Consider the following 14,080-nt stretch of genomic DNA (forward strand, 5'->3'; position numbering starts at 1 on the left):
AAAATGATGTTATGCACACTGCAGCAAGCACTCATCCGTTGATTTCAGAGTAATCATGCAGATTTAGCAGGTAGACATTTTTAACTGTTGGCATATTGTTGACAAGATTTTCTGCCTAAGTCTAAAATCAGAGTATGACACAATGATTTGTGTAGTGTATACAGCGCGCTTAGTACATAAGATCTTGTAAATGCATAACAAGAATTAAATACTGGAAGAATTCAAGCCCAAATTGTTTTACTTAATAAATTAGAAGGAGAGGGAAAAATAAATAAATGAAAATTCCTGTATGAAATACATAGTCGATAAGAACTCCTGCAACAAACAAGTTACTTTATGGTCATTGTTAGAATCACGTAACACCTTTTCACAACTCTCTCTCAAGAGTGTATACTGTAGTCACAAAAGAAATTACCTTCAAATTGTTCACAGAACAATTTCGCAATATTACACAAAAATAGTAAAACACTTACTTCAGATAAAACTTGATAAAAGGCTACCATTAAAACTTACTTCCAAATTGTCGTAGTACTACAGAGGATAGGCAAAAAAATGTGAACACCTGTATGTGAACACCTGTACTTACTTGGGAATGGTTTATTAATAAGAGGTTGTACCCCATTTGCCCGTAATGCAGCTGCGATTCTTCTTGGAATACTGGCATGTAATGACTGACTGTATAGTCTCCAGTGTAATGTTACGCCATTCTTCGATCAAAACCTCTTCTAATTCCAGTAGTGAAGAGGGAGGCTGAAATGTGCTCCCGAGTCTGCGCTCCAGTACAGCCCACAAAGGTCCGATAATGTTCAAGTCCGCGGACTGTTCTGGCCAGGGAAGGCGCTACAGTTCAGCTGCGTGCTCCTCATATCACGCTTGTACTGTCCTGGCTGTGTGAATGGGTGCATTATCGTCCTGAAATATGGCATCATTGTTTGGGAACAACATTTGAATCATGAGGTTCACCTACTCACCTAAAACGTTCACATAATCGTTGGCTCTAGCACGGCCTTTGAGATTACTCTCAATGGGACTAGCAGAATACCATGACGTGGCTACGCACACCATCACACTTCCATCTCCATGCTTAACCATTGGAATCAAGCAATCAGGATTGTTGGCTTCTTTTGCCGTTCTCCAGGCGTAAATTCGGTCCGACGTTGGAAATAATGAAAACGTTGACTCGTCGATCCATATGACGAGTTTCCACTGATCAACCGTCCAGGGTTTACGTTCCTGACACAAATGTTTTATGCTTCTTTGCGTTCGTTGTCGTCACTAATGGTTTCGGTATAGCAACTTATACATGAATATTCGCCTTATGGAGTTCTCGGCTGACAGCGTCGATAGATGGCTCTTGAACTCTGCAGTCACTTCAGCCGCCGTAGTTTTGTGTTGTTTTGACACAATTCGCGCTTGCGAACGACGATCTCTGTCATTTAGTTTTGATTTGCGCCCGCTATTACGTTTACACGATGATGTCTTTCCACGTGTATTACCTGCGTTATTGACCGTCTAACACAACCGTCCCATTAGAACCACTGTTCGCACTATTTTGCCTACTCCCTGTAGGTACTGCGATTCCAGTTAGCATGGAATTAGAAATAGGTAGACTTGTTCATGCTTGGGAAATAGTTCACTGGGGATCGCTCTTTTTTGGGAACCGTTTATTTTTAATCGTTCACCGTTCATATGTGCATGGTATATGGATCTCATGAAAAACTGAAAATTAGTAGCATAAGTGACTGAAGATGGAAGGCGCCAAGAGAGGGCACTTGCCTCCCCTTTGGAGTACAGAGCTTTTATTCATTACAGAATTCTCACACACTTGTAGAACTAATTGTCGTGATTCTCCGAAACTCAATGTTTTCTGCATTATAACCAACTGCAGAGTCTCTGATCCTTTCTTCTCCGCAGAATCTACCGCTAAAGGCGTGTCTCCGTACGGTTTCTCTCTCGTTGTTACCTCAGTTGGCAAAAGAGGTTCCCAATTTAATTTTGATACAGGACGGAACCCCGCCACACTGGCATAACGTACGTAGTCTCCTCAACGAACACCTCCACATTGCTGGATTGGTCGGCTGGGTCGAATGATGTGCCGTTCATATTCCGGCGCCCCCGGTCGCCTGACCTTACAGAAATAGACTTTTTTTTTAATCTTCCGGAGATGCGTGAAGGGCATGCGATATGTAGCCCCATTGTCACAGGACTTGCAGCAGCTAAGACACGGTATAGCCGGTGCAGTTGACTCCACCGACCGGGCTGCGGTGGAACGGTCTGGTAGGAAGTACAGTACCAGATATACATCTGCCACGTCACAAATGTAGCCCACATCGAACTTTTGTGAATTTTCGTAGGAACTGTGAGAGTTAAAGTGTATTTCTCAAATAAAGTTGTTAGTGTAGGCTTTGTGCGCGCTGTAATTAATTTAATCTCGTCTTTGCGATTCGAAGCGGGTCGAGACGCAGGGTGCTTGTAACCTATTCCTTCCTAATCGGTCTACTGGACTGCGATATAACTGACGGTGATCGCATATGCCTAATGAAATTTTACATTCAGTAAGGCTATCGTTACCGAAGGAAAAATAACACCGTTTAGTTGGAGGAAAGTGTACAACAGACTCTTCTGAAGGAAGAATCTGCTCTAAATTTAAGCTAAATACCGATGATAATTTTGAACTGGGTGGAATACAGTGCAATGGCTCACGAAGCGCACAGTGGGGAAAAGGGGTACCAACGTAATGTTTACTACAAAGATCACCGATTAGCGAAAAAGGGGATACGTCAACGGTCGCGAGCCCACTAGGCCAATGTATCTCCAGAATCTTGAGAAAGGTAATGGCAAAGAAATTTGAGCAAATAGTCACTGGCGTGTCAACAGAAGGTTGTCACGCTTTTCCGCAGCACAACAGTTCACGAGAAAATAAATCAATTAGAAAGCACAGAGGCCGCCCGCTGTGGCCGAGCGGTTCTAGGCGCTTCAGTCCGGAACCGTGCTGCTGCTACGGTCGCAGGTTCGAATCCTGCCTCGCTCATGGATGTGTGTGATGTCCTTAGGTTAGTTAGGTTTAAGTAGTTCTAAGTTCTAGGAGACTGATGACCACAGATGTTTAGTCCCATAGTGCTCAGAGCCATTTGAACCATTTTTGAAAGCACTGAGTTTCCAGTTACTTATTCTGAAATACTAAATTGTAAAAGTGAAATTAAATGGAGTTACTAGTTGAATGAATGACTGGATTAACTGAAACTCTGTTATCTAAAAAAAAATGACTTCCAGTTACCTCAGTATAACGTAATGCAAAATTTAGAAAGAGGCAAGAAATTTATTTCTGATTATTGAAAGAATGAACTGAATTTGCTTTGAGCAAACAGCAATTGATTTTACTTTTAAAATAAGAACAATAAAATACATACGGAGCCAGCAGAAGTCACTCGATACGCTAAATGCTGAATAAATGAAACTGCGCACTCTTAATTTGTGCTGTGTCTTTAGTTATTAGTCTTGGCAGTGAAATTTTACTTTACTTTAAGTAGCCTCTGTTATGCAATACAAGAATGAACAGTTGCTGAGGCGGAAAATTTAGGCTGAAACTGGTAGTCAGAGAACACACAAAAGTGGCAGTAAATAGTTAATCAATTTTCACATTCTTACGACAATCGGTGATTGCACGGAAAGGAAAGGGACCCAGCAATTTACAATATTTTCACAGACGCACGGTTTGAGGCGCGATGTCACGGATTGCGCGGCCTCTCTCGCCGGAGATTCGAGTCCTCCCTCCGGCATGGGTGTGTGTTTTGTTCTTAGCATAAGTTAGTTTAAGTAGTGTGTAAGTATAGGGACCGATGACCTCAGTAGTTTGGTCCGTTAAGAATTCACACACATTTGAACATTTTACAATATTTTCATTGTAATTACAATCAATTATACACAGTCAGAAATAAATACACTATTACATTGATTACGTATTACATATAGTTCCTGTAATAGAGCTTACGGCTTCAGAATCGTAAGTACAGCAGACGTTATCGACGCATATTAAACGGCGAAATTCTGGATGGTGCAGAAGGTATTTTATCTGCATTTTTGGTGTTACAGGCTACAGCATATTTATTGTGGTTCTTGGATCCTTGTAAGTAGGTTTCTGCGTGACAGTTCGCCTTCATTTCCATGTGCGTGCCAGTAGAGACTTTTCATCGTTTCTATTACGCTGTGCTGTAGGTCGAACAAACCTGTCACCTTCCGTAATGCCTTTCTTTGCATACGTTCAATATCCTATTTGGCATGGGCCCCTCATACTTAAGCAGTATCCTAGAATGGGTCGTACATGACTATTGTAAAAAAATGTGCCATTCTTGAACTCTGCTATGGACACTTCCAACGAGATGTCTGAAAGTCTGTGGAGGAACAGTAGCCCAGTCTCTCTCAAGAGCCAAACCCAGAGAAGGTAGTGATGTTGGACGTCGGGGTCTGCAGTGAAGTCTACGTTCTAACTCAACTCGGAGATGTTACTTTGAGTCTGCGACGGGTTTTTGGCCAGGCCAGTCCATTTCAGGAATTTTACTGTCCATACTCCATTGCCTGCTTCATGACAGCCTACACTGTCATACTGATGCAATCACAGTGCTTGAACTAGTCTTGTATTGTACGCAGGTCACAATGCTGTTACATGAGTCCATACCCTCCCGCATTCAACGTTTTATTAAGCGCAGTATTGGGAGCACATTCTAACCACGGAAACCATCCCCATACTGTAACATCACGTACTCAGTACGTAGCTGTTGCCATTACACATGATGGCAAGTAACGTTCCCCAGGTATTCGCCAAACCCAGGCGTTTCTGTCTGAGAGCTACAGGGCACAGAGTGATTCATGACTCCAAATCTCTCGTTTCCAGTCATCCACCGCCCAGTAGCGTCGCCCTTTACACCACCTCAGCCCACAGAAATATGTGGCTCGTGAGGACCTGCTCGATCACTGAACCCGATTCTTTTCAACTCCCTATGCACAGTCACTGGGCTTGCTGGTTTCCTGGTAGTACTTTGCAACCCATGAGTGATTCCTTTCGCTGACATCATGAGATACTTTACGACTGTCCTGTGCAACGATCGACGCTTCCTGTCTAGGTCTCCCTGGTCTTGGTTTGTTGTGGTTGGGCGATCGCGTTTCCACTTCACAATAAAGTCATCAACAGTCGACTTGGCAGCTTTGTAAGTCTTAAAAGGTCCCTGATGGACTCACTACTAATATGACATTTAGCGACTAGTCCAGGTTCAAAGTCCCTTAGCTCTCCTGATCGTTCCATTCTGCTGTTACGGCATCTCTGCTGCAAACAGACGGATCCGCCTCTCGTCGTGAAATCTAGTGTTTTACTCCGCATTACACAGGATAGTCCTGATATAGCATGCGTATTCAAATTCAGAGATATGTAAACAGGCAGAATAGGACGCTGTGGTCGGCAACGCCCATATAATAAACAGTGCCTGGCGAAGTTGTTAGATCGGTTGCTGCCGCAGGTTATCAAGAGTTTGAACATGGTGTTATAGTCAGCGCTCGAGCGATGGGACACAGTATCTCCGAGGTAGCGATGAAATGGGGATTTTCCCGTACGACCATTTCACGAGTGTACTGTAAATATCAGGAATCCGGCAAAATATCAAATCTCCGACATCACTGCGGCTGGAAAAAGATCCTGCAAGAACGGGACCAACGACGACTGGAGAGAATCGTCCAACGTGACCGAAGTGCAACCCTTTCGCAAACTGCTGCAGATTTCAATACTGGGCCATCAATGAGAGTCAGCATGCGAACCATTCAACGAAAATGACCGATATGGGCTTCGGCGCCTAAGCCCCATTCGTGTACTCTTGATGACTGCACGACACAAAACTTTACGCCTCGCCTGGACCCATCAACACAGACATTGGACTGTTGATGAGTGGAAACATGTTACCTGGTCGGACGAGTCTCGTTTCAAGTTGTACCGAACGGATGGACGTGTACGGGCATGGAGGCAACATTAATTCATGTACCCTGCATGTCAGAGGGGGCTGCTCAAGCTGATGGAGGCTCTGTAATGGTGTGGGCCGCGTGCATTTGGAGTGATACGGGACCCCTGATACGTCTAGATACGACTCTGAGAGGTGACCCGTACGTAAGCATCATGTGTTATCACCTGCATCCGTTCATATCGATTGTGCATTCCGACGGGCTTGCGCAATTCCAGCAGGACAGTGCGATACCCCACACGTCCATAATTGCTACAGAGTGGCTCCAGAAACACTCTTCTGAGTTTAAACACTTCCGCTGGCCACCGAACTCACCATACATGAACATAATTGAGCGTATCTGGGATGCCTTGCGACGTGCTGTTCAGAAGAGATCTCCACCTCCTTGCATGAACTTAATGCAAAAGACGAGTTGCCTTATTTTGCTCTGAAAAGTAAATTACATTTGTGAACTCTCTGACTCGTTACACGTCATGGGAAAATATAGATTACTCTCAGTGGAATACACAACAAATCTAACTAACAAATGCCGGAATCGTTTCTTTCAAATAGACGCTGGCGATTTGCTTTCATATCCTTCCCCCATGCGATCTCGTGTTCTACATCTATGTCCATACTCTGCAAACGATTATAAGTGCATGGCTGGAGGTACGTAGAATTGTATCAATTATTAGAGTTTCTTCCCGTTGCATTCATGTATGCAGCGCAGGAAAAATGATTGTTTAAATGCCTCTGCGCTTGCTGTAATTAATCTAATCTTGTCTCCTTGCGATACCTATGGCAGCGCCACGCCGGCCGTTGTGACCGAGCGGTTCTAGGCGCTTCAGTTCGGAACCGCGCTACTGCTACGGTCGCAGGTTCGAATCCTGCCTCGGGCGTGAATGTGTGTGATATCCTTAGGTTAGTTAGGTTCAAGTAGTTCTAAGTCTAGGGGACTGATGACCTCAGATGTTTAAGTCCCAAAGTGCTTGGAGCCATTTGAACTATTTGAGAGCAACGTCACATGGGAGGCTGTGGTATATTCCTAGAGTCATCATTTAAGGCCGATTCTTGAAATTTTGTAAGTAGCCTTCTCAAGGATAGTTTACTCGTACATTTGTCTTCAAGAATCTGCCAGTTCCGTTTGTTCAGCGTCTCTGTTACACTCTCCCCCGGGTCAAACAAACCAGTGACCATTCGTGCTGACCTTCTTTATGAACGTTCAATATCCACTGTTAGTCAAATTCGGTGTAGGACCCACACACTTCCAGAATGGATGACACGACTGATTTCTAAGCGATCTCTTTTGTAGGCTGACTGCATTTCCCTGTATACTACCAATAAGCCGAAGTCTACCACCAGCTTCTCCCACGAATGACGCTGTGTAATCATTCCATTTCATATCCTTACAAAGTATCCCACTCAGGTATTTGTATGAGTTGGCCGATTCCAGCTGCGGCCTGTTGATATTGTAACCAAATGATGTTACAAGTTTGTTTGCGTGGCCATCCTCCGCAACAAGCACAGAAATACTTGATTTCTAAACAAAACCGCCTTTTCTTGCTGCAGCTTAATTTATTTTTCCCAGACGCGTTTCGCCTTCTCTTGCTCTAAGGCATCATCTGTGGGATCTATACCGATAGTTCGTTCGGAATACAAAATTGTGCTCGTGTGTCGGTAATAAAGTGGTAGTCCGATCTCCAGGCCAGAGGAGAGGAAATGCAGATCACAGCAAACCGTAAGTAATTACTTAATTACATAAAAAATCGCGACGTGAACTGTTTGACAATCTAAAAATAACAAAACTGTATCGTTACAGATCCCACTGATGACGCCTTAGAGCAAGAGAAGGTGAATCGCGTATGGTTTCATTTATAAAACAAGTATAGCATATTATGTTTGTCCGTTTTGTGACGTGTACTGTTTTACATTTCTGAACATTTAAAGCAAGTAGCATATAGAGGTTCGCGGCGTTCCCTTGCCCTTGGGGCGAGAAACTGCTCCTAAAGGCGGAAGAATCAGCAGTGATCAACGCCATCAGGATTCAGAATGTAATGGAAACCACTGCGTTAATGACACAATGTCCACCCACAGGACATGTTGTCTGTAATTGAAAAAAAAAGGTGTCATGATGATCTCTCCATTGGCAAAAAATTCCGGAATAGTCTCCCATTCGGATCGATCTCAGGGAGGGGACTGCCAAGGGGGAGGTGACTATTGGAAAAAATGTTCAACAACCAGCGAAAGGATTACGTTCTACGAGTAGGGGCGTGGAATGCCAGTAGTTTTAACGCAGTAGGGAAGCCAGAAAACCTGAAAACGGATATTCTAAGCTCAAACTACATATAGTGGGAGTCAGTGAAGTGAAATACACTCCTGGAAATGGAAAAAAGAACACATTGACACCGGGGTGTCAGACCCACCATACTTGCTCCGGACACTGCGAGAGGGCTGTACAAGCAATGATCACACGCACGGCACAGCGGACACACCAGGAACCGCGGTGTTGGCCGTCGAATGGCGCTAGCTGCGCAGCATTTGTGCACCGCCGCCGTCAGTGTCAGCCAGTTTGCCGTGGCATACGGAGCTCCATCGCAGTCTTTAACACTGGTAGCATGCCGCGACAGCGTGGACGTGAACCGTATGTGCAGTTGACGGACTTTGAGCGAGGGCGTATAGTGGGCATGCGGGAGGCCGGGTGGACGTACCGCCGAATTGCTCAACACGTGGGGCGTGAGGTCTCCACAGTACATCGATGTTGTCGCCAGTGGTCGGCGGAAGGTGCACGTGCCCGTCGACCTGGGACCGGACCGCAGCGACGCACGGATGCACGCCAAGACCGTAGGATCCTACGCAGTGCCGTAGGGGACCGCACCGCCACTTCCCAGCAAATTAGGGACACTGTTGCTCCTGGGGTATCGGCGAGGACCATTCGCAACCGTCTCCATGAAGCTGGGCTACGGTCCCGCACACCGTTAGGCAGTCTTCCGCTCACGCCCCAACATCGTGCAGCCCGCCTCCAGTGGTGTCGCGACAGGCGTGAATGGAGGGACGAATGGAGACGTGTCGTCTTCAGCGATGAGAGTCGCTTCTGCCTTGATGCCAATGATGGTCGTATGCGTGTTTGGCGCCGTGCAGGTGAGCGCCACAATCAGGACTGCGTATGACCGAGGCACACAGGGCCAACACCCGGCATCATGGTGTGGGGAGCGATCTCCTACACTGGCCGTACACCACTGGTGATCGTCGAGGGGACACTGAATAGTGCACGGTACATCCAAACCGTCATCGAACCCATCGTTCTACCATTCCTAGACCGGCAAGGGAACTTGCTGTTCCAACAGGACAATGCACGTCCGCATGTATCCCGTGCCACCCAACGTGCTCTAGAAGGTGTAAGTCAACTACCCTGGCCAGCAAGATCTCCGGATCTGTCCCCCATTGAGCATGTTTGGGACTGGATGAAGCGTCGTCTCACGCGGTCTGCACGTCCAGCACGAACGCTGGTCCAACTGAGGTGCCAGGTGGAAATGGCATGGCAAGCCGTTCCACAGGACTACATCCAGCATCTCTACGATCGTCTCCACGGGAGAATAGCAGCCTGCATTGCTGCGAAAGGTGGATATACACTGTACTAGTGCCGACATTGTGCATGCTCTGTTGCCTGTGTCTATGTGCCTGTGGTTCTGTCAGTGTGATCATGTGATGTATCTGGCCCCAGGAATGTGTCAATAAAGTTTCCCCTTCCTGGGACAATGAATTCACGGTGTTCTTATTTCAATTTCCAGGAGTGTAGAAGGAAGACAAGGATTTCTGGTCGCACGAGTATAGAGTAATACCAGCAGCTGCAGGAAAAGATATAACGAGAGTAGGATTCTTTATGAATAGGAAGGTAGGGCAGAGAATGAGTTACTGTGAACAGTTCAGTGGTAGGGCTATTCCCATCAGAATCGACAGCAAATCAACACGGACAACAATAGTTCAGGTATACATGCCGACGGCGCAAGCAGAAGATGGAGAAATAGGGAAAGTATTTAAGGATATTGAATGGGTAATTCAGTACGTATAGGGTGATGAAAATCTAATAGTCGTGATGGATTGGAATGCGATTGTAGGGGAGGTTGTAGAAGAGTGAATTACGGGAGAATATGGGCTTGGTAGTAGAAAGGAGAGAGGAGAAAGACTAATTGAGATCGGCAATAAATATCAGTTAGTAATAGCGAATGCTCTGTTCAAGAATCAGAAGAGGAGGAGGTATACTTGGAAAAGGCCGGGTGATACGGGAAGATTTCAGTCAGATTACATCATGGTCAGGCACAGATTCCGAAATCAGATACTGGACTGTGAGGTGTACCCAGGATCAGATATAGCCCCAGATCACAATTTAGTAGCTATGAAGAGTGGTCTGAAGTTTAAGGGACTTGTCAGGTGGAATCAGTGCGGAAAGAACTGGAATACGTAAGTACTAAGAAATACTCTTTGAATACTCTAGTACTATTCAAAGAAATGTGACTGACGCCCGAACAACAGGAACTTACATGCATCGAGAATAGAAAATAGTGCATTGAGAATGGCTAGCCACTAGCCGAAATCTGGATTTGCGTAGTAAAATCTAAAAAAGGACGATTGATTGCTGCACTCTATAATTGATAAGCCACATAACAGTCGCTGAGTGCACCCACTTTCCGAATAGAAGGTAACCTGATTTAACTATTCCTACATCCCTCTCTACTATCCAAACTTGTTATGACGCTGCATGTACTGTAGTATAGACAGGCAGTCAAGTAGTTCTGAAATGTTTTCCGAAAACTCACTCGAGCAGATGGCTTGACAACCTACACGCAATGGAAATTTTTAAATATTGTATTGGCCTGACAATGTCTGTATAGAAACTGGGATTAGTGATCATGATCTCGTCTCAGCGACGGTGGTTACTTGTTTTGTGCGTTCTGCAACACCGCTACGCACAAACAATTAGAACAAGTACATGAACATTTGTTTATTGCAACACTCACAGAAACGTGCAAGACAGATTTATGACTGCTAACGATAAATTGGTTATCGAGGAATTCCGAACCCTTGGCTCTTCCGATGATGAACTCTGCTGAATTCCCGCTGGACTTAGCCAATAAATTCCGCCAGTGAACACTACGAATGAACTCCGCCGATGAACTGCTACCGACTCGCTAAGTTGTGAGCTACAAAGGTGGGCGGATTTCTAACGGTGGTAACTTGCACCCAGCTTATTGGCTCCACAAGCGGACTGATGTCATTGTTGTGTGCTATCGGCGGATGCGAGTACGTGGCGAAATAGTTTAGTCGCCGCTGGTGGCACCTGACGAAGTCTTCGCCGCTCTAGGCCCCACCTCCATGTAAGAACGCTGAGATGCTGTTACGTGGACTACCTGGCAGAGGTATTGACTTGTGATGCAACATCTCTCCACTCCAAGGGCGGGAGACGAAGTCTCTTCTTCTTTGGCTCCTATTGTGGTGTGGTGGACGAAGTCCACCTCCATCCCGGTCTCGGTGCAGATTCTGCTGGACTCTACATCGACCGGCTCAGGTTGTGGCAGAACATCAGCATTGGGAGGCTGCTGAGATGATGAAATTCCTCCTTCCCCTCAGGGGCAGATGCACTGCCGGCACCTGCAACTGAAAGGTGGCTTATTCGTAGAAGGAAGACATGTATCGACACACGGCCAGAGCCGATCGACATGAGTGCTTCACGTGTCTCTGCCTGTCATCAGTACGATGTACAAAGCGTTGCGACAGACCGGTAGCCAGATAATATTCTTTTGGTTCCATGCCTTAACTTTGAAAATAAAACCTTGACATTCACCTCAGCATGCCGTTTTCTGTTGTCGAATCCTGTGTTGATGGTGATATCCCATTACCTGAGCGTCGTGAGGGAAAGAAGGGTTCTACTATGCTGTTCACGGCAACATCCCCTCTGGGGATATGACCTTGTGTGGCGAGCTTCTGTAAGAAGAAAGAAATGTTAGTACAGAATCCTCTAACGAGTTTCTTAATTTTCTCCTTGGATGTGCAAGCGAAACAGTCAATGACTCCAAACTTGGTTAAAACTCCTCAGATGACAGGCGTCACTGGATGCTGATATGGAGGGGCATGTGGTCAGCACACCGCTCTCCAGGCCCTACGGCTGTTTACGTGATTGGAGCCGCTATTCTCGACCAAGTAGCTCCTCAGTCTGCCTCACAAGGGCCGAGTGCACCCCGCGTGCCAACAGCGTTCGGCAGACCAGATGGTCGCCTATCCAAATGCTACCCCAGCCCGACAGCGCTTAACTTCGGTGATCTCACGGGAACCGGTGTTACCACTGCGGCAAGGCCGTTGGCCTCCTGATGAACCACGCCAATGAAGTCCGCCGATGAACTGCCGTTGATAAACTGGTTTAAATGTTATAAAACTGCACAGATTACGGCACTGAATCCGTGCGATCGGCTGATGCTACCGGTGATAATGAGCACCCTGTTCCTTGGCTCAACAGGCCGAGTGCTTTCATCGTTGTGAGGGATCAGGCGTATGTGAAGAGGCGTGGCGGAATAATGCAGTCGCCCCTGGTGGTATCAATGGCCAGCCGCTGCTCTGTGCCTCGTGTCGAAGTAGGCATGCTGCTAAGCTGCTGCGTCAGAAGAGTGGACTACCCGGCAGGGGTAGAGACGTTGTACACTCCTGGAAATTGAAATAAGAACACCGTGAATTCATTGTCCCAGGAAGGGGAAACTTTATTGACACATTCCTGGGGTCAGATACATCACATGATCACACTGACAGAACCACAGGCACATAGACACAGGCAACAGAGCATGCACAATGTCGGCACTAGTACAGTGTATATCCACCTTTCGCAGCAATGCAGGCTGCTATTCTCCCATGGAGACGATCGTAGAGATGCTGGATGTAGTCCTGTGGAACGGCTTGCCATGCCATTTCCATCTGGCGCCTCAGTTGGACCAGCGTTCGTGCTGGACGTGCAGACCGCGTGAGACGACGCTTCATCCAGTCCCAAACATGCTCAATGGGGGACAGATCCGGAGATCTTGCTGGCCAGGGTAGTTGACTTACACCTTCTAGAGCACGTTGGGTGGCACGGGATACATGCGGACGTGCATTGTCCTGTTGGAACAGCAAGTTCCCTTGCCGGTCTAGAAATGGTAGAACGACGGGTTCGATGACGGTTTGGATGTACCGTGCACTATTCAGTGTCCCCTCGACGATCACCAGTGGTGTACGGCCAGTGTAGGAGATCGCTCCCCACAGCATGATGCCGGGTGTTGGCCCTGTGTGCCTCGGTCGTATGCAGTCCTGATTGTGGCGCTCACCTGCACGGCACCAAACACGCATACGACCATCATTGGCACCAAGGCAGAAGCGACTCTCATCGCTGAAGACGACACGTCTCCATTCGTCCCTCCATTCACGCCTGTCGCGACACCACTGGAGGCGGGCTGCATGATGTTGGGGCGTGAGCGGAAGACGGCCTAACGGTGTGCGGGACCGTAGCCCAGCTTCATGGAGACGGTTGCGAATGGTCCTCGCCGATACCCCGGGAGCAACAGTGTCCCTAATTTGCTGGGAAGTGGCGGTGCGGTCCCCTACGGCACTGCGTAGGATCCTACGGTCTTGGCGTGCATCCGTGCGTCGCTGCGGTCCGGTCCCAGGTCGACGGGCACGTGCACCTTCCGCCGACCACTGGCGACAACATCGATGTACTGTGGAGACCTCACGCCCCACGTGTTGAGCAATTCGGCGGTACGTCCACCCGGCCTTCCGCATGCCCACTATACGCCCTCGCTCAAAGTCCGTCAACTGCACATACGGTTCACGTCCACGCTGTCACGGCATGCTACCAGTGTTAAAGACTGCGATGGAGCTCCGTATGTCACGGCAAACTGGCTGACACTGACGGCGGCGGTGCACAAATGCTGCGCAGCTAGCGCCATTCGACGGCCAACACCGCGGTTCCTGGTGTGTCCGCTGTGCCGTGCGTGTGATCATTGCTTGTACAGCCCTCTCGCAGTGTCCGGAGCAAGTATGGTGGGTCTGACACCCCGGTGTCAATGCGTTCTTTTTTCCAT

The 14,080-nt window shown here is 47.3% G+C and overlaps 1 pseudogene; it reads right to left on the reverse strand.

Moving 5' to 3' along the window:
• Nucleotides 1-12,219: 12,219 nt before the first annotated feature.
• LOC126485497 (5S ribosomal RNA) lies at nucleotides 12,220-12,337 on the reverse strand (annotated as a pseudogene).
• Between the last annotated feature and the right edge of the window lie 1,743 nt (nucleotides 12,338-14,080).

This window comes from Schistocerca serialis, chromosome 6 (assembly GCF_023864345.2).
Source record: "Schistocerca serialis cubense isolate TAMUIC-IGC-003099 chromosome 6, iqSchSeri2.2, whole genome shotgun sequence".
NCBI classification, from domain to species: Eukaryota; Metazoa; Arthropoda; class Insecta; order Orthoptera; family Acrididae; genus Schistocerca; species Schistocerca serialis.